General features: G+C 44.3%; 1 protein-coding gene across 3 annotated transcripts in view; it reads left to right on the top strand.

Annotated features, from left to right (window-relative positions):
• Nucleotides 1–23,108, top strand: part of LOC106563138 (netrin receptor UNC5D) — a 339,367-nt gene that overhangs the window by 261,295 nt on the left and 54,964 nt on the right. The gene's annotated exons all lie outside the window — the stretch shown is intronic.

Here is a 23,108-nt window from a genome sequence, read left to right as displayed (position 1 = left end):
ATAGTAAAAATAAAGAAAAACCCTTGAATTAGTAGGTGTTCTGAAACTTTGACTGGTAGTGTACGTACTTATTTAATTTATTTCATAAACAAAGTTATGCAACACCCAATGCCCCTGTGTGAAAAAGTTATTCACCCCTTACACTCATAACTAGATGTGCCACCTTTAGCTTCAATGACTCTAACCAAACACTACACTATCACTATGTTGCTTTCCCTGCCTGCTATTCAGTGGAGAGGGTGTATGGTCCAAGTCTGGGTTTAAGGATTTAAAACATCTGGAAGGGTCTCTTTTCCAAGCTCAAAAGGTTAAACATCCACACACAACACCATGGGCCAGAAAAGGTTGAATAAATTGGCCATGCTGTCAATCTAGCATGACTTCATTCAGAGAATGCCAGACTTTGATGACAAAGTTTGACCACAAGAAGGACCGCCACGCCACCTTCCTGTTCAAGCGAGCACAGCTCAACAACGAGTCCAAAAAATATGTCTTGTATGCTGCTGCATAAACACTGTAATATGCCATAGAAAAATGTATACTCTAGCTAAGAAAGTAATACTAAGTGTATGTTGTGTAGTAAGCTGTTAGTAGCCCATGTGTCTCACCCTATGAATTTAGTCCCTCTCCCCCTCAGAACTTAGCCTATTGTTCTGACTCATGTACTTTTCTCCACGAGGAGGGGATACTATATAATGTTGTTGCGTCTGTAACCATGTTTGCCAGTGACAGTCTCTAACCATTAAAATATTTTTTTTCAACAAAATGTTCAATAATAGCCCCATGTAATTCCAATTGATATTGCAAGTTTTTTATTGTTTGTGCAATGCGCTGTCTGTGCGTCGGTATATTGTCTATGAAATGGATCCTCGTGATTGAATTTTCCTTCTTTTTTAGACCACATAGGCCTAATTGTCACAGGCGTCGTAGTGAACAGACCAAGGCGCAGCGTGTTGAGTGCTCCTCTTTTATTTTGAATGAAGAAAAAACAAACGACAGCCAAACAGTTCTGTCAGGTATCCTAACACACTAAACAGAAAGCAACCACCCACAAAACCCAAAGGAAAACAGGCTGCCTAAGTATGGCTTCCAATCAGAGACAACGAAAGACACCTGCCTCTGATTGGAAACCATACTCGGCCACACATGGAAAATGAAACATAGAAACAGAAAACTAGAACAAATTCGCCTAGAAACAAACCAACCCCAAAACACACAAAACAACCCCCCTGCCACGCCCTGACCATACTACTATGGCAAAATGACCCTTTTCACTGGTCAGGACGTGACACTATTAGAATACTTGAAATGGTAGGCTAACCGTGTCTTTCTATATCTCTCTCTCTCTCTCTCTCTCTCTCTCTCTCTCTCTCTCTCTCTCTCTCTCTCTCTCTCTCTCTCTCTCTCTGTCTGTAGTGACTTAAAGAAGAGTAAAGTTAAGGCCTCAACATCTTGCTGAATTTATTTGAATTTCTGTCCGTGTCCATTCAGGGTCGTTTGCTGGAGAAAATGACTTTACCCCAGTTCTTAGCAGTCCAATCCCTGTACCTTTTGCAGAATATCAGTCTGTCTCTGATGTTCTTCCTGGAGAGAAGTGGCTTCTTTGCTGCCCTTCTTGACACCAGGCCATCCTCCAAAAGTCTTCGCCTCACTGTGCATGCAGATGCACTCACACCTGCCTGCTGCCATTCCTGAGCAAACTCTGTACTGGTGGTGCCCCGATCCCGCAGCTGAATCAACTTTAGGAGACGGTCCTGGGACTTGCTGGACTTTCTTGGGCGCCTTCAAGCCTTCTTCACAACAATTGAACCGCTCTCCTTGAAGTTCTTGATGATCCGATAAATGGTTGATTTATGTGCAATCTTACTGGCAGGAAAATCCTTGCCTGTGAAGCCCTTTTTGTGCAAAGCAATGATGATGGCACGTGTTTCCTTGCAGGTAACCATGATTGACAGAGGAAGAACAATGATTCCAAGCACCACCCTCCTTTGGAAGCTTCCAGTCTGTTATTCGAACTCAATCAGCATGACAGAGTGATCTCCAGCCTTGTCCTCGTCAACACTCATACCTGTGTTAACGAGTGAATCACTGACATGATGTCAGCTGGTCCTTTTGTGGCAGGGCTGAAATGCTGTGGAAATGTTTTTTGGGGATTCAGTTCATTTGCATGGCAAAGAGGGACTTTGCAATTAATTACAATTCATCTGATCACTCTTCATAACATTCTGGAGTATATGCAAATTGCCATCATACAAACTGAGGCAGCAGACAGTGAAAATTAATATTTGTGTCATTCTCAAAACTTTTGGCCACGACTGTACATACCGCCACAAGAAAACACCAAGGCAGCACTCAGTGAACTGTACAAGAATATTAGCCAGCAAAAATCCTCTCACCCGGAAGTCTTTATGTTCGAGGGTGATTTTAACCAATCACGTTTGAAAAATATGTTTCTAAAATATCACCAACACGTACAGTATCCTGCCCCATGAGAGAAAACAACGTACTGGACGATGTATATACAAACATTCGTGACGCGTACAAAGCCATCCCCCGCCCCCACTTCGGCCAATCAGATCATGTGTCTCTGTTCCTACTCCCCGCCTACAAGCAGCAACTTAAGAGGGAGCCACCAACACAGAGAATAGTGAGGCGCTGGACAGAGGAGGCAAACTCAATGCTGCAGGACTGTTTTGAGAATACTGATTGAAATACATTATATATACTAAAGTATGTGGAACCCCTTCAACTTAGTGGATTCAGTTATTTCAGACACACCCGTTGCTAACAGGTGTATAAAATCGAGCGCAAAGCCATGCAATCCCCATAGACAAACATTGGCAGTAGAATGGACTTACCGAAGAGCTCAGTGACTTTCAACGTGGCACCGTCATCGGATGCCACCTTTCCAACAAGTCAGTTCATCAAATTGCTGCCCTGCTAGAGCTGCCATGGTCATCTGTAAGTGCTGTTATTGTGAAGTGGAAACGTCTAGGAGCAACAATGGCTTAGCAGCGAAGTGGTAGGCCACACAAGCTCACAGAAAGGGATCGACTGTCCTCGGTTGCAACACTCCCTACCGAGTTCCGAACTGCCTCTGGAAGCAACATAAGCACAAGAACTGTTCGTCATGCCCCGTGCACAAAGCAAGGTCCATACAGAAATGTTTTGTCGAGATTAGTGTGGAAGTACTTGACTGGCCTGCACAGAGCCCTGACCTCAACCCCATCAAACACCTTTGAGATGAATTTGAACACCAACTGTGAGCCAGGCCTAATCGCCCAACATTAACTTCCCTGGGCTAGCATCCCACCCTAGTCAACAGCCAGTGGAATCTCGTGGCGCGAAATACAAATACCTCAAAAATGCTATAACTTCAATTTCTCAAACATATGACTATTTTACACCATTTTAAAGACAAGACTCTCGTTAATCTAACCACATTGTCCGATTTCAAAAAGGCTTTACAGCGAAAGCAAAACATTAGATTATGTCAGGAGAGTACCCTGCCAAAAATAATCACACAGCCATTTTCAAAGCAAGCATATATGTCACAAAAACCAAAACCACAGCTAAATGCAGCACTAACCTTTGATGATCTTCATCAGATGACACTCCTAGGACATTATGTTATACAATACATGCATGTTCTGTTCAATCAAGTTCATATTTATATCAAAAAACAGCTTTTTACATTAGCATGTGATGTTCAGAACTAGCATACCCACGCAAACTTCCGGTGAATCTACTAAATTACTCACGATAAACGTTCACAAAATACATAACGATTATTTTAAGAATTATAGACACAGAACTCCTTTATGCAATCGCAGTGTCAGATTTTAAAATAGCTTTTCGGCGAAAGCACATTTTGCAATATTCTGAGTACATAGCCCTGCCATCACGGCTAGCTATTTTGACACCCACCAAGTTTGGGACAACCTAAACTCAGAATTACTATTAGAAAAATTGGATTACCTTTGCTGTTCTTCGTCAGAATGCACTCCCAGGACTTCTACTTCAACAACAAATGTTGTTTTGGTTCCAAATAATCCATAGTTATATTCAAATAGCTCCGTTTTGTTCGTGCGTTCAGGTCACTATCCGAAGGGTGACGCGCGAGCGCATTTCGTGACAAAATATTTCAAAATATTCCATTACCGTACTTCGAATCATGTCAAACGCTGTTTAAAATCAATTTTTATGCTATTTTTCTCGTAAAATAGTGATAATATTCCAACCGGGCGACGTTGTATTCATTCAAAGGCTGAAATAAATTTAGAATTCTCATGAACGCACATCTCCAGTGTCACTGTCCCCAGGCTGACCACTCACAAATTCTTCTGCTGTTCTTCGCACAGAGACAGCAGACACCCCATTACACTTTCGGGCACCTTCTGAGACCCAATGGAAGCCTTAGAAAATGTCACGTTACAGTAGAGATGCTGTATTTTCGATAGAGATGCAACAGAAGGACAACAAATTGTCACTTCCTGTATGGAATCTTCTCAGGTTTTGGCCTGCCATATGAGTTCTGTTATACTCACAGACACCATTCAAACAGTTTTAGAAACTTTAGAGTGTTTTCTATCCAAATCTACTAATTATATGCATATTCTCGTTTCTGGGCAAGAGTAGTAACCAGTTTAAATCGGTACGTTTTTTATCTGGCCGTGCAAATACTGCCCCCTAGCCCCAACAGGTTAATGCCCAACCTCACTAATGCTCTTGTGGCTGAATGGAAGCAATGTTACAACATCTAGTGGAAGCCTTCCCAGAAGAGTGGAGGCTGTTATAGCAGCACAGGGGGGACCAACTCCATATAAATGCCCATGATTGCAGGTGTCCACATACTTTTGGTCATGTAGTGTATGTTCAAAGATTTATCCACCCGGGACATCCATCAAAATTGAGGAATATACTGTTCTTCGTCAGTCACAGGCTTCATTTGGATATGTGTTGATGATGTTGTACTGACAATAACAATCCGGGCATACCCCAACCAAAAACTCTGGATGATAGGAGATATTGAAAACAAACAAACATCTTCAACCTGTCCCTGTCCCAGGCTGCTTCAAGGACACCACCATCGTTCCAGTGCCCAAGAAAAACAAGGTGACATGCCCAAATGACTATCGCTCCATTGCACTCACCCCGGCTAACATGAAGTGCTTCAAGAGGCTGGTCACATCAAGGCCAGCATTTCAGAAACACTGGACCCACTCCAATTTGCCTACCCGCTCCTTCAGATCCATGGAAGATGCCATTTCCATTGCTATTGACATGGCCGTAACACAACTGGACAAGCAAGAGAACATCTATGTGAGAATTCTGTTCATTGGGTACAGTGCAGCATTCAACACCAGCTCCTCAGTCAGCTCAGTGTAGGCCAATGCAAGGTTCACACCGCACAGGAGGAATAATAGTTGATCATCTTCCAATGCTAGGTCTGCGCTACAAATGGCACCCTTTTCCCAAGACGGGGTGTCAGTGTAAACATGTTTGATAGTTACCTTTACTAGTGCATACAGTACCAGTCAAAATTTTGGACACACCAACTCATTCAAGGGTTTTTCTTTATTTTTACTATTTTCTACATTGTAGAATAATAGTGAAGACATCAAAACTATGAAATAACACATATGGAATAATATTTTAGATTTTAGATTCTTCAAAGTAGCCATCCTTTGCCTTGATGACAGCTTTGCACACTCTTGGCATTCTCTCAACCAGCTTCACCTGGAATGCTTTTCTAACAGTCTTGAAGGAGTTCCCACATATACTGAGCACTTGTTGGCTGCTTTTCCTTCACTCTGCTGTCCAACTCATACCAAACCATCTCAATTGGGTTGAGGTCGGGTGATTGTGGAGGCCAGGTCATCTGATGCAGCACTCCATCATTCTCCTTCTTGGACAAAAAGCCCTTACACAGCTTGGAGGTGTGTTGGGTCATTGTCCTGTTGAAAAACAAATGATAGTCCCACTATGCGCAAACACGATGGGATGGCGCATAACTGCATAATGCTGTGGTAGCCATGCTAGTGTGCCTTGAATTCTAAATAAATTACTGACAGTGTCACCAGCAAAACACCCCCACATCATCAAAACCTTCTTCTCCATGCTTCTCGTTGGGAACCAGACATGTGGAGATCATACGTTCACCTACTCTGCGTCTCACAAAGACATGACTCATCAGACCAAAGGACAGACTTCCACCTGTCTAATGTCCATTGCTCATGTTTCTTGGCCCAAGCAAGTCTCTTCTTCTTATTGGTGTCCTTTAGTGGTGGTTTCTTTGCAGCAATTCAACCACGAAGGCCTGATTCACGCAGTCTGCTCTGAACAGTTGATGTTGAGATGTGTCTGTTACTTGAACTCTCTGAAGAATTTATTTGGGCTGCAATTTCTGAGGCTGGTAACTCTAATGAACTCATCCTCTGCAGCAGAGGTAACTCTGGGTTTTCCTTTCCATGAGAGCCAGTTTCATCATAGTGCTTGATGTTTTTTGCGACTGTACTTGATGAAACGTTCAAAGTTCTTGAAATTTTCAGCATTGATATTCAGCATTGATATCAGCATCAATGTCTTAAAGTAATGATGGACTGTCATATCCCTTCTCTTATTTGAACTGTACATTCCATAATATGGACTTGCTCTTTTACCAAATAGGTCTATATTCTATATCCCACCCCTACCTTGTCACAACACAACACAACTGATTGGCTCAAACGCATTAAGACGGAAAGAAATTCCACAAATTAACTTTTAACAAGGCTCACCTGTTAATTGAAATGCATTCCAGGTGACTACCTCGTGAAGCTGGTTGAGAGAATGCCAAGAGTGTGCAAAGCTGTCATCAAGACAAAGTGTGGCTACTTTGAAGAATCTCAAATATAAAATATATTTTGATTTGTTTAACACTTTTTGGGTTACTACATGATTCTATATGTGTTATTTCATAGTGTTGATGTCTTCACTATTATTCTACAATGTAGAAAATAGTAAAAATAAAGAAAAACCCTTGAATGAGTCGGTGTGTCCAAACTTTTGACTGGTACTGTATGTCCTCAATGATTCACACTAACTGGAGTGCCACAACCTAAAGCAATTTTGGTCCCCTATGATGCTTAACCGCTAGCCCTTACATTCAGGTGCTACTCAAACCAACTACGTCCTATTTGCCTTTCTATCTTTACTGTACCAAAGCCAATTATTTCTAGAGTAGTCCTTCAGTACACTGAAGATTCAGTCTTTCTATTCTGACAATCAGCCAGATGTTAGTGTGGTCTTCTATCAGATTGTGCCATATAGTCAACTCCTATGTATAGCCAACTCCTATAGCAACACGGTATGACAACAATCATACAATAGGAGTTGGCAAGACAATGGGTCGTGGGTGGGGCAGTGGGGTTCGATCCCAGGCTGTGTCACAACCGGCAGTCCGGGGTAGGAGAGGGTTTGGCTGGTGGGGCTTTCCATGGCTCATCATGCTCTAGCAACTTCTTGTGACAGAGCCGGGCGCCTTCAAGCTGACTCTGGTCATCAGTCGATCTGTGTTTCCTCTGACACATTGGTGCGGCTGACATCCGGGTATAAGCGAGCAGTGTGATAAGAAGTAGGCGGCCAGGCGGGTCATATTTCGGAGGACGTATGAATCAACCTTCGCCTCTCCCGAGCCCAATGAGGAGTTGCAGAGATGAGCCAAGTGACCTAATTCAGGGAGAAAAGAAAAATGTCTTGTGGTAATACCACCCTGAACTTGCCTGTTCAGGGTCGTGTCTGGTTAGTAACGGGACCAGAGACAGACTGGGAATACTAGGTGCCGTAAGCAAAAAAAAACAGAAAAGTGTTTTAAATGAATCAGGAGTTGGCAAGACAGCATAAACAGATCTGGGACCAGGCCAGTCAAATGTCGACTCTCTGCCAGTCAATGTTTGCCTGCCTGTCCTGTGTGTGTGTCCTCTTACCCTGGCCTATCGTAGTGTGCTCACCTGGGCTGTGAGGGTGTGTCCTGTGAGGGTGTGATTGTCCCTCAGCTCTGTCTGCAGCCTCAGCAGCATGTAGTCCAGTCTCCCCAGTCTCTGCCTGTCCTTGTCACCGTAGGGACAGCTTCTATAGTGTCCTCCACACGAAGGTCTGAGAGCCGACAGTCCACCACACTGTCCTACAGAGAGAGAGAGAGTATTTAAAAATATACACTGAGTGTACAAAACATTAGGAACATGTTCCTAATATTGAGTTGCACCGCCTTTTGCCCTCAGAACAGCCTCAATTCGTCTGGGCTTGGACTCTACAAGGTGTCGAAAGCGTTCCACAGGGATACTGGCCCATGTTGACTCCAATGCTTTCCACAATTGTGTCAAGCTGGCTGGATGTCCTTTTGGGTGGTGGACCATTTTTGATACACACGGGAAACATTTGAGCGTGAAGAACCCAGCAGCGTTGCAGTTCTTGAAACACTCAAACCGGTGCGCCTGGCACCTTCTACCATAATGCGTTCAAAGGCACTTAAATCTTCTATCCTGCCCATTCACCCTCTCAATGGCACACACACAATCCATGTCTCAATTGTCTCAAGGCTTAACATTCTTTCTTTAACCTGTCTCCTTCCCTTCATCTACACTGATTGAAGTGGATTTAACAAGTGACATCAATAAGGGATCATAGCTTTCACCTGGATTCACCTGGTTAGTCTATGTCATGGAAAGATCAGGTGTCCTTAATGTTTTGTGCACTCAGTGTATTCATGCTACACACACATCACAACTGCTACTACTAGACTCTTATTTTGATTGCTAAATACTGTAGAAATTAAACTCTTGCCCTCAATCGCCCCTTCCCCAAAACACGTGTAAATATTAGACTATAAATTGTGCCTTCCTGTATTGTACTTATGCTCAAATCTTTAATCTATTCTACTGAGCCATGTACCTTATGTTCGTATTCTTATCTTTTATTGTTTCTTATTGTTGTTGCATTGTCCAGAAGTAACGTGCAAGTAAGAATTTCAGTGGAGAGTGTTTACCATGTGTATCCCGTATATACGGCTAATAAAACTTGAAACTTGAAAGTATCCATCGTTTTTTGAGTTTTCTATGCTCCCGAACTGTCTAGCTTTCATTTTGGTGATTATTAGCAAGCTGGACGCAGTCAAGAAACTGTATGAATGTAGGTCCATTATAATTTCTACATAGTTTTGATTTGGTTTTAGTCATTTTAAACTATATTGAGTTAGTTTACACATTCATGAATGTGACTCCAGCGAAGCAAGACAGTTGTTAAATAATACCAGCCATTTCTCCAACATGGCTCTCAACCAAGGAGATATCCTCATCTACAGTGGGAAAGTAACCGTCTGAACATCTCCATATGAATCTGGGGAATAACTATAACTTATCTCCTCTAACCAAACATCACTTAAAGTGGAACTGACAGAGTTTTAACTACTTTGCAGATATGAAACAAACAGACATCATATATACTTTATAAGAGGTTTTAAAAATAGGTTTTATTTGACTGCAAATTCCATGACGTAGAGTAAGGCTTTGTTGGCAGAATATATGGATGCAGTTCAATGCAGTGGAAAAGCATTCTCTGGAGTGATGAATCACGCTTCACCATCTGGTAGCGAGACGGACGAATCTGGGTTTGGCGGATGCCAGGAGAACACTACTTGTCCAACTGCATAGTGCCAACTGTAACGTTTGGTGGAGGAGGAATAATGTTCTGGGGCTTTTTTCATGGTTCGAGCTAGGCCTACAATGACATTCTAGACTATTCTGTGCTTCCAACTTTGTGGCAACAGTTTGGGGAAGCCCTTTCCTGTTTCAGCATGACAATGCCTACGTGCACAAAGTGAGCTCTATACAGAAATTGTTTGTCGAGATCGGTGTGTTAGAACTTGACTGGCCTGCACAGAGCCCTGACCTCAACCCCATCAAACACCTTTGGGATGAATTGGAACGCCGACTGAGAGCCAGGCCTAATACACAACATCAGTGCCCGACCTCTCTAATGCTCTTGTGGCTGAATGGAAGCAAGTCCCCGCAGCAATGTTACAACATCTAGTGGAAAGCCTTCCCAGAAGAGTGGAGGCTGTTATAGCACCAAAGGGGGGACCAACTCCATATTAATGGCCATGATTTTGGAATGAGATGTTCGACCAGCAGGTGTCCAAATACTTTTGGTCATGTTGTGTACCTTACTCACCAATACATATTGATATCAGGATGTAAATCTCATTGTTTGCTTCCTCCAGCACTTCGGGAGGCACTGTTTCAAGTCAGTCATAACGTGGCTAATAGGTTAGCTTATCTATTTTTGTAGCTATTTATTTATAAAGCTAATTATACGGATCCTAACATTAGCTAACTAGCTGCTGGGAAGGTGTCATGTCATTGGAGGAGTGGGTGAGTGGACGACTTTTCCGCCATATCGTTTTTCGGTGGCTACAGCTAGAGATGCAGGTGTCATTTGGTTATCTAGCAAGAATTGTGAATCACCTTGCTAGCTAGCTATGCTGAACTTGAACGACTGTTATCCACAGTTAGCATATCTCTTAGGTGTCAATCAAATGTATTTGGCATCAATCAAATGGGAGGGCAGGCAGGCAAGTTCCCATTCGGTTGTCGAAACATGGGTTGGGACAAGCATGTATTGGCAGGCCAGCTACAGAAGGGTGAGCAGGCTACTATTCCCCATCGTTTATCAGTGCAATTGTGATGGTCAACTACAAGTTTAAAAAGTTTGAGAGGGTTTATCTACTATTTCCTCATTAGATTTTAGCTCATCTGGCTCAGTCTAACATTGATTAGTTGCTGATCTCTTTGTTGTTTTTGATGTACATACATAGACAACTGAGGGAGAGAGAGCCTACATGTTGATGGTTGTTTGACCAATAGGACTGTAAAGTTCCCAAATGTAAGTGAACTCCCATGGTATTTATATATTTACAGAAATCCATTCAGGTGTATTTTGTGAATTTTGGTAAATGCTTTCTAATGATCTAAAATCGTGCTGTTGTTGCTGCCTGTAAACACACAGTCCAGTTCAAAGTTAATGATGGCAGGCCCATGTGGCAAATGGCTTATTTGCATATAGGCCTACTGTAGCTCTGATTGGTTATGGTGCACCGTTCTGTGTAGAGTCCGGTCCTGATGTGCGTTCAGTTCGCTTGAACATTTGCTACGTTGTGGAACAGTTTGTACTGAACGACACGTTTTCCAAATTCATTATTTTACGTTCTTGAACGGACTTTGAGGTACGTTTTCTCCCATTAGGTTTTATTTACTGCAGGGTCTATCAGTTGTACAAACACTGCTGCTTTCCCACTCTATATTGCTATAGAATATTCACAAATGCCTCACTCTACGTCATTCCCAAGCATTCTATGAAAGTATGAAAATGTGAACATATCCGTATCTAAGTGCTTGCTTCTCAGTTAATGTAAAAAAAAAAGAAAAAAAAGTGTCATCTTCTTCCTGGGGGAGTATGTGAACAGATTATAATACGATTTCATGTTGCTAAAACGCTGTCAGTTCCACTTTAATGGACTTTACCACCCCTGTTGAGAATGTAGCTCGGAAGACATTTTGGATCAGAGAAAGGTTCAGAAACTGTTTAGAATTGATCAGCTGACCTACTGTGTGTTTTTGGCTACCATGACTTAATTTACTTTGGTCATGCTATTTATTTGAATGGTGTTTCACATTTTGATGCAATTTGCATCGTGTTATGATTTCATGAAAACACATTATTGCTGAGCTAATACAAGCAGTGCACATATGAATCAACATTTGACTCAACATTAACTAACTTGCCGACAGTTCACCAGATTTATCTATGCATATGTAATGGTTGTGATTATCCATACTGTTTGAAAGCAATGCACCATATATCATCACAGCGTCCTCACATATCACTTCTCTGTTTCTCTGTTCTGTTCGCTCAGACAATGTCAACAATGGTGTAGTGCTGTTTTGTTAGGTACTGGAACGCCCCAAAAAATGTAAATGGTGTTATAATTTCTCAATCAATGTTTGTACCGACAGATTATCGTTTAGCATTTTAGAATATGCGTAAAATGCATCCTTAAGTTCTCCTGTGTGATACAGCGGTATAAAGCACTGCATTACAGAGCTTAAGGCGTCACTACAGCCCCGGGTTCGATCCCAGGCTGTGTCACAGCTGGCCGTGACCGGGAGACCCATGAGGCAGCGCACAATTGGCCCAGCATCGTCCGGGTTAGGGAAGGGTTTGGCCTGCTGGGATTTCCTTGTCCCATCGCTCTAGCAACTCCTTGTGGTGGGCCGGGCGCCTGCAAGCTGACTTCGGTTTCCAGTTGGACGGTGTTTCCTCTGACACATTGGTGCGGCTGGCTTCTGGGTTAAGGGAGCAGTGTGTCAAGAAGCAGAGCGGCTTGGCAGGTTCGTGTTTTGGAGTACGCATGGCTCTCGGCCTTCACCTCTCCCGAGTCTGTAGGGGATATGCAGCGATTGGACAAGACTGTAACTACCAATTGGGGAGAATTTTTTTTACGATTTTTTAAATGCATCCTAAATGCAACATCTGCCTATGTCCACACATATTATCTCAAGAAATGTTTTGATTTTTAATACCCTCAAACACCAAATTAGGCATACTTAAACTGTTAATCGTAAATAATGAAGTATTGTTTTACTGATGATCATTTGATCTCAATCAGTTTCATGGGAATATGCATTTAGATCTTCTTGAATTATCTCAGTTTCATGAGCGAATTAGAGCAGATGGTTGTCACCAGAGATGGGCAGTATTGTTAAATGTATTTAAAATTAATTACTTCTGAGTATTTTGTCACTTGTATTACACTGGGCTGAACTACTCTCCAATGTATTTTGTATTTTGTACGTACAAAATACTGTAATTTGTATTTTCATAATACTTTTCTACACCATTTTATTGTGGTTCACATTTTGTTGCCCCCCTTTCACCCTGCATTGGTATCAGAAGTCTGATAGCACTATGGTATGATAAGAGCATCTGCTAAATTAACTAAATATAAATGTATATGTAAAAATCTTGAGAAATACTTTGCTGAGGGTTAATGTACTTAATACGATTGTGATATGTTGTTGTGTCACCTACTGTAGCTATCTTAAGATGAATGCACTAATTGTAAGTCGCTCTGGATAAGAGCATCTGTCATGATTATATTTAGGAGAAGTAGAGGAGTCAGGCGCAGGACACAGGGATCAATGTAAACAAACGTGTTTACTTAAATAATCAATAAGTCTTCTCCGAGGACAATACATATCGCGGAGAAAACACCTCCGTTCACACACAACAGGAAACACAAAGGTTTAAATAATGAACATAATTAGGGAAAATCAAAACAGGTGTACACAATAAAGACAAAACCAAACGAACAGTGAAACATCGATCGGTGGCAACTAGTAAGCCGGTGACGTCGACCGCCGAACGCCGCCGAACAAGGAGAGGGGTCGACTTTGGCGGGAGTCGTGACAGTACCCCCCCCCTGACGCGCGGCTCCAGCAGCGCGCCGACACCGGCCTCGGGGACGACCCGGAGGACGGGGAGCAGGGCGATCCGGACGGAAGCTGTGGAAATCCTGGATTAATGACGGATCCAGGATGTCTTCCGCCGGTACCCAGCTTTGCTCCTCCGGGCCATACCCCTCCACGAGGTACTGAAGGCCCCCCCCCTCTCGACGTCTGGAGTCCATAATGGCTCGTACGGTATATGCCGGGGCCCCCTCAATGTCCAGAGGGGGCGGAGGAACCTCCCGTACCTCCTACTGCTGGAGCGGACCAGTCACCACCGGCCTGAGGAGAGACACATGGAACGAGGGGTTAATATGATAATCAGGGGGAAGTTGTAACCTATAACAAACCTCGTTCAATCTCCTCAGGACTTTAAATGGCCCCACAAACCGCGGACCCAGCTTCCGGCAGGGCAGGTGAAGGGGCAGGTTTCAGGTCGAGAGCCAGACCCGATCCCCCGGTGCATAAACCGGGGCCTCACTGCGGTGGCTGTCGGCACTCGCCTTTTGGCGCCTGATGGCTCGTTGAAGACGTACATGGGCAGCGTTCCATGTCTCCTCCGAGTGCCAAAACCATTCATCCACCGCAGGAGCCTCGATCTGGCTCTGATGCCATGGTGCCAGGACCGGCTGATACCCTAGCACACACTGAAACAGGGTAAGGTTAGTGGAAGAGTGTCGTAGGGAATTTTGGGCCATCTCCGCCCAAGGGATAAATGATGCCCACTCTCCCGGCCGGTGCTGGCAATAGGACCGTAGAAACCTACCCACCTCTTGGTTGGCTCTTTCCACCTGCCCGTTACTCTCGGGGTGGAACCCTGAGGTAAGACTGACCGAGACCCCCAGGCGTTCCATAAACGCCCTCCAGACTCTAGACGTAAATTGGGGACCCCAATCAGAGACTATATCCTCAGGCACCCCATAGTGCCGGAATACATGGGACTTAGAAAACCGATCCACAACGACCAGGATCGTGGTGTTACCCCGTGACGGGGGAAGATCCGTCACGAATTCCACCGATAGGTGTGACCATGGTCGTTGCGGAACGGGAAGGGGTTGTAATTTCCCTCTGGGCAGATGTCTAGGTGCCTTGCACTGTGCACATACTGAACAGGAGGAGACATAAACCCTCACGTCCTTGGCTAACGTGGGCCACCAGTACTTCCCCGTAAGGCAGCGCACCGTCCGACCTATACCAGGATGACCAGAGGAGGGTGATGTGTGGGCCCAACAGATCAAACGATCGCGAACATCAAACGGCACATACACGCGCCCAACGGGACACTGGGAGGGAGTGGGTTCTGCACGTGACGCCCGTTCGATGTCCGCGTCCACCTCCCATACCACCGGTGCCACCAGGCATGAGGCTGGAATTATGGGAGTGGGCTCTGTGGACCGCTCCTCTGTATCATACAGCCGGGACAGTGCGTCTGCCTTGACGTTCTGGGAACCTGGTTTGTAGGAAAGAGTGAAAACAAAGCGTGTGAAAAACATAGCCCACCTAGCCTGGCGAGGGTTCAGTTCAGAATATACTCCAGATTTCGGTGGTCAGTCCAAATGAGGAAAGGGTGTCTAGCCCCCTCAAGCCAATGTCTCCACGCTTTCAGAGCCCCGACAACAGCTAACAACTCCCTATCCCCCACGTCATAGTTTCGCTCCGCCGGGCTGAGCTTCTTCGAAAATAAAGCACAGGGGCGGAGTTTTGGTGGGTTACCCGAGCGCTGAGACAGCACAGCCCCTATTCCAGCCTCGGATGCATCCACCTCAACTATGAACGCTAAGGAGGGATCAGGATGCGCCAGCACTGGAGCCGTGGTAAACAGAGCCTTCAGGTTACCAAAAGCTCTGTCCGCCTCAGCCGACCACCGCAACCGCACCGGTCCCCCCTTCAGTAAGGAGGTAATGGGAGCCGCCACCTGGCCAAAGCCCCGGATAAACCTCCAGTAGTAGTTGGCAAACCCTAAAAACCGCTGCACCTCCTTTACCGTGGTTGGAGTCGGCCAATTACGCACGGCTGAAATGCGGTCAGTCTCCATCTCTACCCCTGACGCGGACAAGCGGTACCCAAGGAAGGAGACGGACTGTTGAAAGAACAGACATTTCTCCACCTTGACGTAAAGGTCATGCTCCAACAGTCGACCAAGCACTGTACGTACAAGGGACACATGCTCAGCGCAGGTGGTGGAGTATATGAGAATATCATCTATATTTACCACTACACCCCGCCCGTGCAGGTCCCTGAAGATCTCATCCACAAATGATTGGAAGACGGATGGAGCATTCATTAACCCATACGGCATGACGAGGTACTCATAGTGCCCAGATGTAGTGCTAAATGCCGTCTTACACTCATCCCCGTCCCCTGATACGCACCAGGTTGTATGCGCTCCTGAGGTCCAATTTTGTGAAGAAGCGCGCCCCGAGCAATGACTCTGTCATACTGGCGATCAGAGGTAGCGGGTAACTGTATTTCACAGTAATCTGGTTCAAACCTCGATAGTCAATGCATGGGCGTAAACCTCCATCCTTCTTCTTCACAAAAAAGAAGCTCGAGGAGACAGGTGAAATGGAGGGCCGAATGTATCCCTGTCCCAGAGATTCAGCGACATATGTTTCCATAGCCGCCGTCTCCTCCTGTGACAGAGGATACACGTGACTCCTGGGAAGTGCAGCACCCTCCAGGAGATTTATCGCACAATCCCCCGGTCGATGGGGTGGTAATTGAGTCGCCTTCCTTTTACAGAAGGCAATTGCCAAATCGGCATATTCGGGAGGAATGTGCAAGGTGGAAACCTGGTTTGGACTTTCCACCGTAGTGGCACCTAAGGAAACAACTAAACACCTCCCTGAACACTGACAGGACCATCCCTTGAGAACCCTCTGTTGCCACGAAATAATAGGATCATGAGAAGCCAACCAGGGAAGCCCCAACACAACGGGAAACGCAGGAGTGTCAATCAGAAAGAGACTAATACTCTCTTCATGACTCTCCTGCGTCACCATAGTAATGGGAACTGTGACCTCCCTAATTAGCCCAGACCCCAAAGGACGACTATCTAGGGCATGTATAGGGAAGGGAACATCAACGGGAACAATAGGAATCCCTAATCTATTGGCCAAAGACCGATCTATAAAGTTCCCAGCTGCGCCTGAATCTACTAGCGCCTTATGCTGGGAATGCGGGGAAAACCCCGGAAATCTTATAGATAACCACATGTGAGCAACAGGGGGGTCTGGGTGAGTCGTGTGCCTACTCACCTGAGATGAACCACCAGTGTTCCGCCTACCACCTCGATTACCTGGAAAACCTCCCCAGCACCGACCAGCAGTGTGTCCTCTGCGGTCACCTCTGGTGCATGGAACGGTTTCCCCTCCGGTCTCCCTAGTACCAGCCCCGCCCAACTCCATCGGTGTTGGGTCTAAGGGACTGGAGGATGGAACCAACGGACCCCGATCTGGACGTCCGCGGGAGACCAGCAAGTTATCCAGCTGGATAGATAAGTCCATCAGCTGGTCCAGGTGGAGGGTGGTGTCCCTGCAGGCTAGCTCCCTACGAACGTCCTCACGCAAACCACACCTGTAGTGATCGATCAGGGCCCGCTCATTCCATCCTGCACCAGCCGCCAGAGTTCTAAAATCCAGGGCAAACTCCCGAGCGCTCCTCATCTCCTGCTTTAAATGGAACAAGCGCTCTCCCGCCGCTTTTCCGTCTGGTGGATGATCAAATACTGCCCGAATGCGGCGGGAGAAGTCCTCGTAGTTATTCCGAGTCGGGTCTTCCACCTCCCAGATGGCGTTGGCCCACTCTAGGGCTTTACCAGTCAAACAGGAGATGAGGGCGCTCACTCTCTCGCGTCCCGAGGGCGGCGGCTGGACAGCCGCCAGGTAGAGCTCCAGCTGGAGTAGGAACCCCTGACACCCGGCAGCTGCTCCGTCATACGCTCCCGGGAGTGAGAGCCGAATCCCACCGGATCCAGACGGCGGCTGGATAGGATCCAGAGGTGTGCCGGGCGGTGGTGTGGCTGGATCAACGGGACATCCTCTCTTCTCCACTCTCTCCATGGTCCGTAGCACGCAATCCATGGCAGTCATAAGATCCTCGATCATACTCGCCTGCTGCTGAACGCGCTCCTCTATCTGAATAGGCGAACTGGCTGCTCCTGCTGACTCCATTGTGGTCGGTAATTCTGTCATGATTATATTTAGGAGAAGTAGAGGAGTCAGGCGCAGGACACAGGGATCAATGTAAACAAACGTGTTTACTTAAATAATCAATAAGTCTTCTCCGAGGACAATACATATCGCGGAGAAAACACCTCCGTTCACACACAACAGGAAACACAAAGGTTTAAATAATGAACATAATTAGGGAAAATCAAAACAGGTGTACACAATAAAGACAAAACCAAACGAACAGTGAAACATCGATCGGTGGCAACTAGTAAGCCGGTGATGTCGACCGCCGAACGCCGCCCGAACAAGGAGAGGGGTCGACTTCGGCGGGAGTCGTGACAAGCATCTGCTAAAATGGCAATGTAAAAATGAACAATTGTAAATCATGTTGAGTATTACTCTAATGAGCTTCGCCCTGAAACAAAGCCAATAATAATACCCAGTGAGCTTTGCAGTTAATTTTGGTATGTTCATTTATGCATTTACATTTAGCAGACACTCTTATCCGGAGTGACTTGATCAACTAAGGTAGATGAACAACAACATATCACAACAGTCATAGCAAGAAACACGTTTTTGTAACCGTTACTGTCACAGAAGTTGTCATGGAGAGAAGAGGACCAAGGCGCAGCGGGATTGTGGACACTCATGTTTATTAAATAAAAGACGTAAAGCATCCACTTGAAAACAACAATAAACAGTACTTACAACAGCAACAGTCTTGCATGCACATACAATGCAGTGCAAGGACAACCACCCACAACCCCAAAGAAAAACACCCACACCTATATAGGACTTCCAATCAAAGGCAACTCAACACACCTGCCTTCATTTGGAAGTCCCAATCACCAACACAACATTTAACAAACACAAACCACCTGCCACATCCTGACCAAGACTAACACAATTACGCCCTCTGCTGGTCAGGATGTGACAGTTACTGAGAATGTTGATGCTGTTCGGGCCAGCTACTTGCACATTTATTGTTGTATTTTACAATACAAAATACATGTATTTTAATTAAATACATTACAAACACAAGTATTTTGTAGTTTATTTTTATACTTTGACCTTTATGGTATTTCGTATCAGTATTTTGTCATGTTTGCCCATCCCTGGTGGTAACAAATAGTATAGCTAGACCTACCTTTATTTTGTTTCAATCAAAGCACATATTTTGCCTAGTGATGCCGTGTCACGCACACTGTTGGCTTTTAGCCACATGAGAAAAATAATGCGACCTCTCAGCTAATCATCCTAAAATCTCATAGGAATAAAGGGGTATTTTTGGTCTTAACAGTATCGTTATACTTTGCTATTCTATTGTTGTGTGGAATACTAATAAAATAGTATATGACTTTGCAGACATTGATTCAGCTTTGATCTAACTTTAGTAAACATGCACCACTGTGAGAAGTGGCGGAGCGAGGCTCCGGTGCGCTCCGGCAGCACTACACACCTGAATGTCACTCCATCTGGCTCAGTAGTAATGGAGCCAAAATGGCAAAGTCAGTCGCTGCTTGTGTCCCAGAGTACAGCTGGTGGGGACTGTGACTGGAGCAGACACATCTGAACTAGATGCTTGATGGCGCTATCTACACTCCCCTCTGTATGTATTTGGACAGCAAAGCTAACATTTTGAATTTGGCTCTATACTCCAGCATTTTGGATTTGAGGTAAAATGTTTCATACCAGGTGACAGTACAGAATGTCACCTTTTATTTGTGGGTATTTACATACATATCTGTTTTACCTTTTAGAAATGAAAGCACTTTATTACCTAGTGCCCCCATTTGAAGAAGTCATAAGTATTTAGACAAATTCACTTATAGTGTATTAAAAGTGGTCAAAGGTTTAGTATTTGGTCCCATATTCCGTGCACACAATGACTACATCAAGTTGTTGGATGCATTTAAAAGCTTGTTTTGGTTGTGATTCGGGTTATGTTTTGCCCAATAGGAATTGAATTTAAAAAAAAATGTATTGTGTAATTTTGGAGTCACTTTTATAGTAAGTAAGAATATAAAATGTCTGTGAACACTTCTAAATGAATATGGATGCTACCGTGATTATGGATAATCATAAATGAGTCATGAATGATGATGAGTGAGAAAGTTACAGAGGGACAAAGATCATACCCTACAACAATGGTGAGAGATTAATATGTTTTTTTGTAGCCTCTGTAACTTTGTCGCCTCTCACTCATCATTATTTATGATTCATTCATGATTTGTATTAATCATGGCATTATCAGGATTCATTTACATGTAGAAGTGTAAAGAAACATCGTATATACTCACTTAGAAAGTAAATAACTCCAGTCATTATTCACCGTTCAATTCCTATTGGGCAAAACATAACCCAAAACAATCTGTAAATGCATCCAACGAGTTTGTAGAGCTTGATGTAGTAATTTCGTGCTATTGGACCAAATACTAAACTTTTCACGACTTTAATACACTATAAGTGAATTAGTCCAAATACTTATGACTTCTAAATCAGATACTGTATGTTTGGAAATACCCTCAAATTAAAGGTGACATTCTGTACTGTTGTGTCATATGAAACATTTTATTTGAAATACAAAATGCTGTAGTATAGAGCCAAACAAATAAATAAATAGCATCACTGTCCAAATACATGCAGAGGGAAGTGTATAAACACCTGGCTGTTTTGTTGAAAGTGAAAAGCAAGAAGCTAGAGCTACAATGGGGTTCCTATCCGAGCCAAGATGGTTCCGTTGTACACCTGGTTTCTCGATAGATCCGGCAGAAAATGAAATATTTTTGCCATGTTTAATTGTGTTGCAAATGAAACGCAATAGGAAGTGAAGGATCATCTCTGGTAAATGATGAAAGTAGCATAATGAAAACACAATTACAGTATCAGCCACAATGAAAGGCCCATATTAACTGTCAAGAAGATGATCACACAGATTACTCAAGGCAATAAAGGAAGAAACTTTGGAGATGTGGAGAGAAAAAAATACTTTTCAATAACTTTGGGAGGAAAAGAATTTACTTCACAATCATTAGGCTTCGTATTAAGCAACCAATCTTCCACCACCAAATTGTAATTAATCATTAAGTCGGCTGATCCAAAGTAATTTAAAGTGCTTAAAATGTAATTATTCACTGATAAACATAACATTTCCAAACGACGGCGAGATAAGACAAGGACACGCCGAAGGTTTAGTGCACTGCCGCCACCGCCCCCGCCACAGCGTAATGTCACTGTCACATTCCGAAAGCTCATTTGTTTAATGTGATTTCTCCAAAAGTCATCGGAGCGTCAATGGGGAAAAGGCCGGACATGATTGAGGGAGGAGGGGATGGAGAAACGGAGAGGAAGGAGTGATGGAGGAGGAGTAAGGGGCTTGTTAATGAAACTCATAGTTAATTGAGTTGGATGGAAGGAAACGGGCAAATGCCGCAATGTTTGGTAATTGCCTTGTTGTCGCTTTTACTTCCACTGTAAATTAATGTAAATGTGGCGGCCGGTTGCTTTTTTGTTTCAGAGTGATTAGTTATTACACCTGATTTTATGTATGGCCTGATTGGAATGACCTGATTGGCGCTTAGCTTTGTTGTTGAGTCAAGGTTAGGAGGTAGTAGCTATGGCTCCTTTGGCTAATTCTCTGAAAATGAGGGACGCGGGACGCTGCCATGGGGTTAGCCACGGATGTCAACTTTTTCATCTCTGCAATTTCAAGCAGCTTCAAACCGTCACAATAAATATCAAAAGCCTCCATACCACTCCCACCGTGGGAGTGCCAGTCACCCAGCCCCCTGCTGGCTCGCTCCTGTCATGACACCAGTAGATATGGCACAACCCTGTACCATGACACACTTGAGGACAGTCTGACCAGTCAAACGAGATGGGTATTCAAGACAGACTGCCACACTGTCAGTATCAGTTAGTCCAGACGGAACAGACACAGGAGTAACAGATGGTTGTGGGAGACAGAGGCCATGAAAAGCTGTGTGCTTCTCATTTGTGGAATCAGTTAATTAGGCAACTTTTAATTAATGTATAAAGCATTTCCATTTCATATGTGTGTTCTATTTTGTTTGCGCCTTCAGCTTAAGACATGTGCTTCACCAATTAAAATGTTTTGTTATGGTTTAAGAACAAATCAACTTGGGGAGACAGCATCAGACACTTATCAGCACACACACACACACACACCTTCATTATGTGCAATCACTCGATCACACACTTCATACACACACACACACCTCAGAGTGGACATGGCTCAACCCAGTGCTGCTTGATGCCTTCTAATTGGAACAAATGTGGCAAATGACTGTAAACAAATCCATGTCCCACCCTCCCCGGGATTTCTGTCCCTATGTCCTTATCACCGCCTCCGTATCCTCCACTCCCAACCCCAACAGCCAGACTCCGGGACTGCCACCACAGAATGCAAATCGAGAGAGAGAGAGAGAGAGATTAAGTAAACAATAAAGCATAAACATCAGAGAGAGATGGAGAGATAGTGGGGAGGAGGAAGAGAAAGACTGGATGAGCAACAACACAAAAAGGTAATCATTAGACAGTGAGAAATAATACATAAGTCTAATAACCCTGTTTTATGTGTGAATAAATACATACATCCACAATTGGGAAAAGAATCATAAACAATATGGCTTCCTTTTTTGGTTAGGCAGGTTCTTAGTACTGACCCTCTCTGTTGAGTTGAGTGCATGTCGTTGGTAGCAGTGCTGGAGAAAGTAGTTGGAAAGGCAACCTGGGGGTTGATTAGTCATTAAAGGCCAGGAAATATTGTGTAGAGAGAAAGGAAGATAGGAAGAGAAGAGCCACCAGCTTAGTTTCTCTTGGCGCTCTGGAGCAGAACTGTGAAAAGAGTGAAATTAAAAGCACATGAAGAAAGACTTCTCTGGCCATCAAAGGGAGAAAAAAAAGCCACTTGTGACATGACTGGTGATTTATGGATTTCTCTGCTCGTATTTGTCTATTGGGGGCATTACCAAAGAGCAAAGCAATCTCTGAGATTGTCTGTTATTGGTGGTTCTTGTATTCCACTGGCAAATGGACACACATACCAACAGGGCTCCCAGTGGGGTGGGGCGAATTTTTTGTCGTCAAACACACAGTCATAAATCAAGCTTTGCTCCCAAATGCCCCGGCTAGTCGCTCTCATTGAGCACCTCCACCCAAAGGCACATTCATTTCAATTTACAGGGCCAGCCATGCGATATAGGGAAGCATCAGTGGAGCGTTAGTTTAGTTTGTAATTCCTAATTACTTTCGCTCGCAACATGGCTGCTGAATTGCTAATGGTTGGAGGGTGTGACCCTGCTGAGAGCTTTGCTTTGATTGGTTGAGGGGGGGCTGGGAGTTGCTTTCATAGGCTGATTCTAATAGTGAGGGT

The sequence above is a fragment of the Salmo salar genome, chromosome ssa11 (genome assembly GCF_905237065.1).
Source record: "Salmo salar chromosome ssa11, Ssal_v3.1, whole genome shotgun sequence".
Classification (NCBI taxonomy): Eukaryota; Metazoa; Chordata; class Actinopteri; order Salmoniformes; family Salmonidae; genus Salmo; species Salmo salar.
Note: the sequence above shows the minus strand (reverse complement) of the source record. Positions and strands in the feature narration are given on the sequence as shown.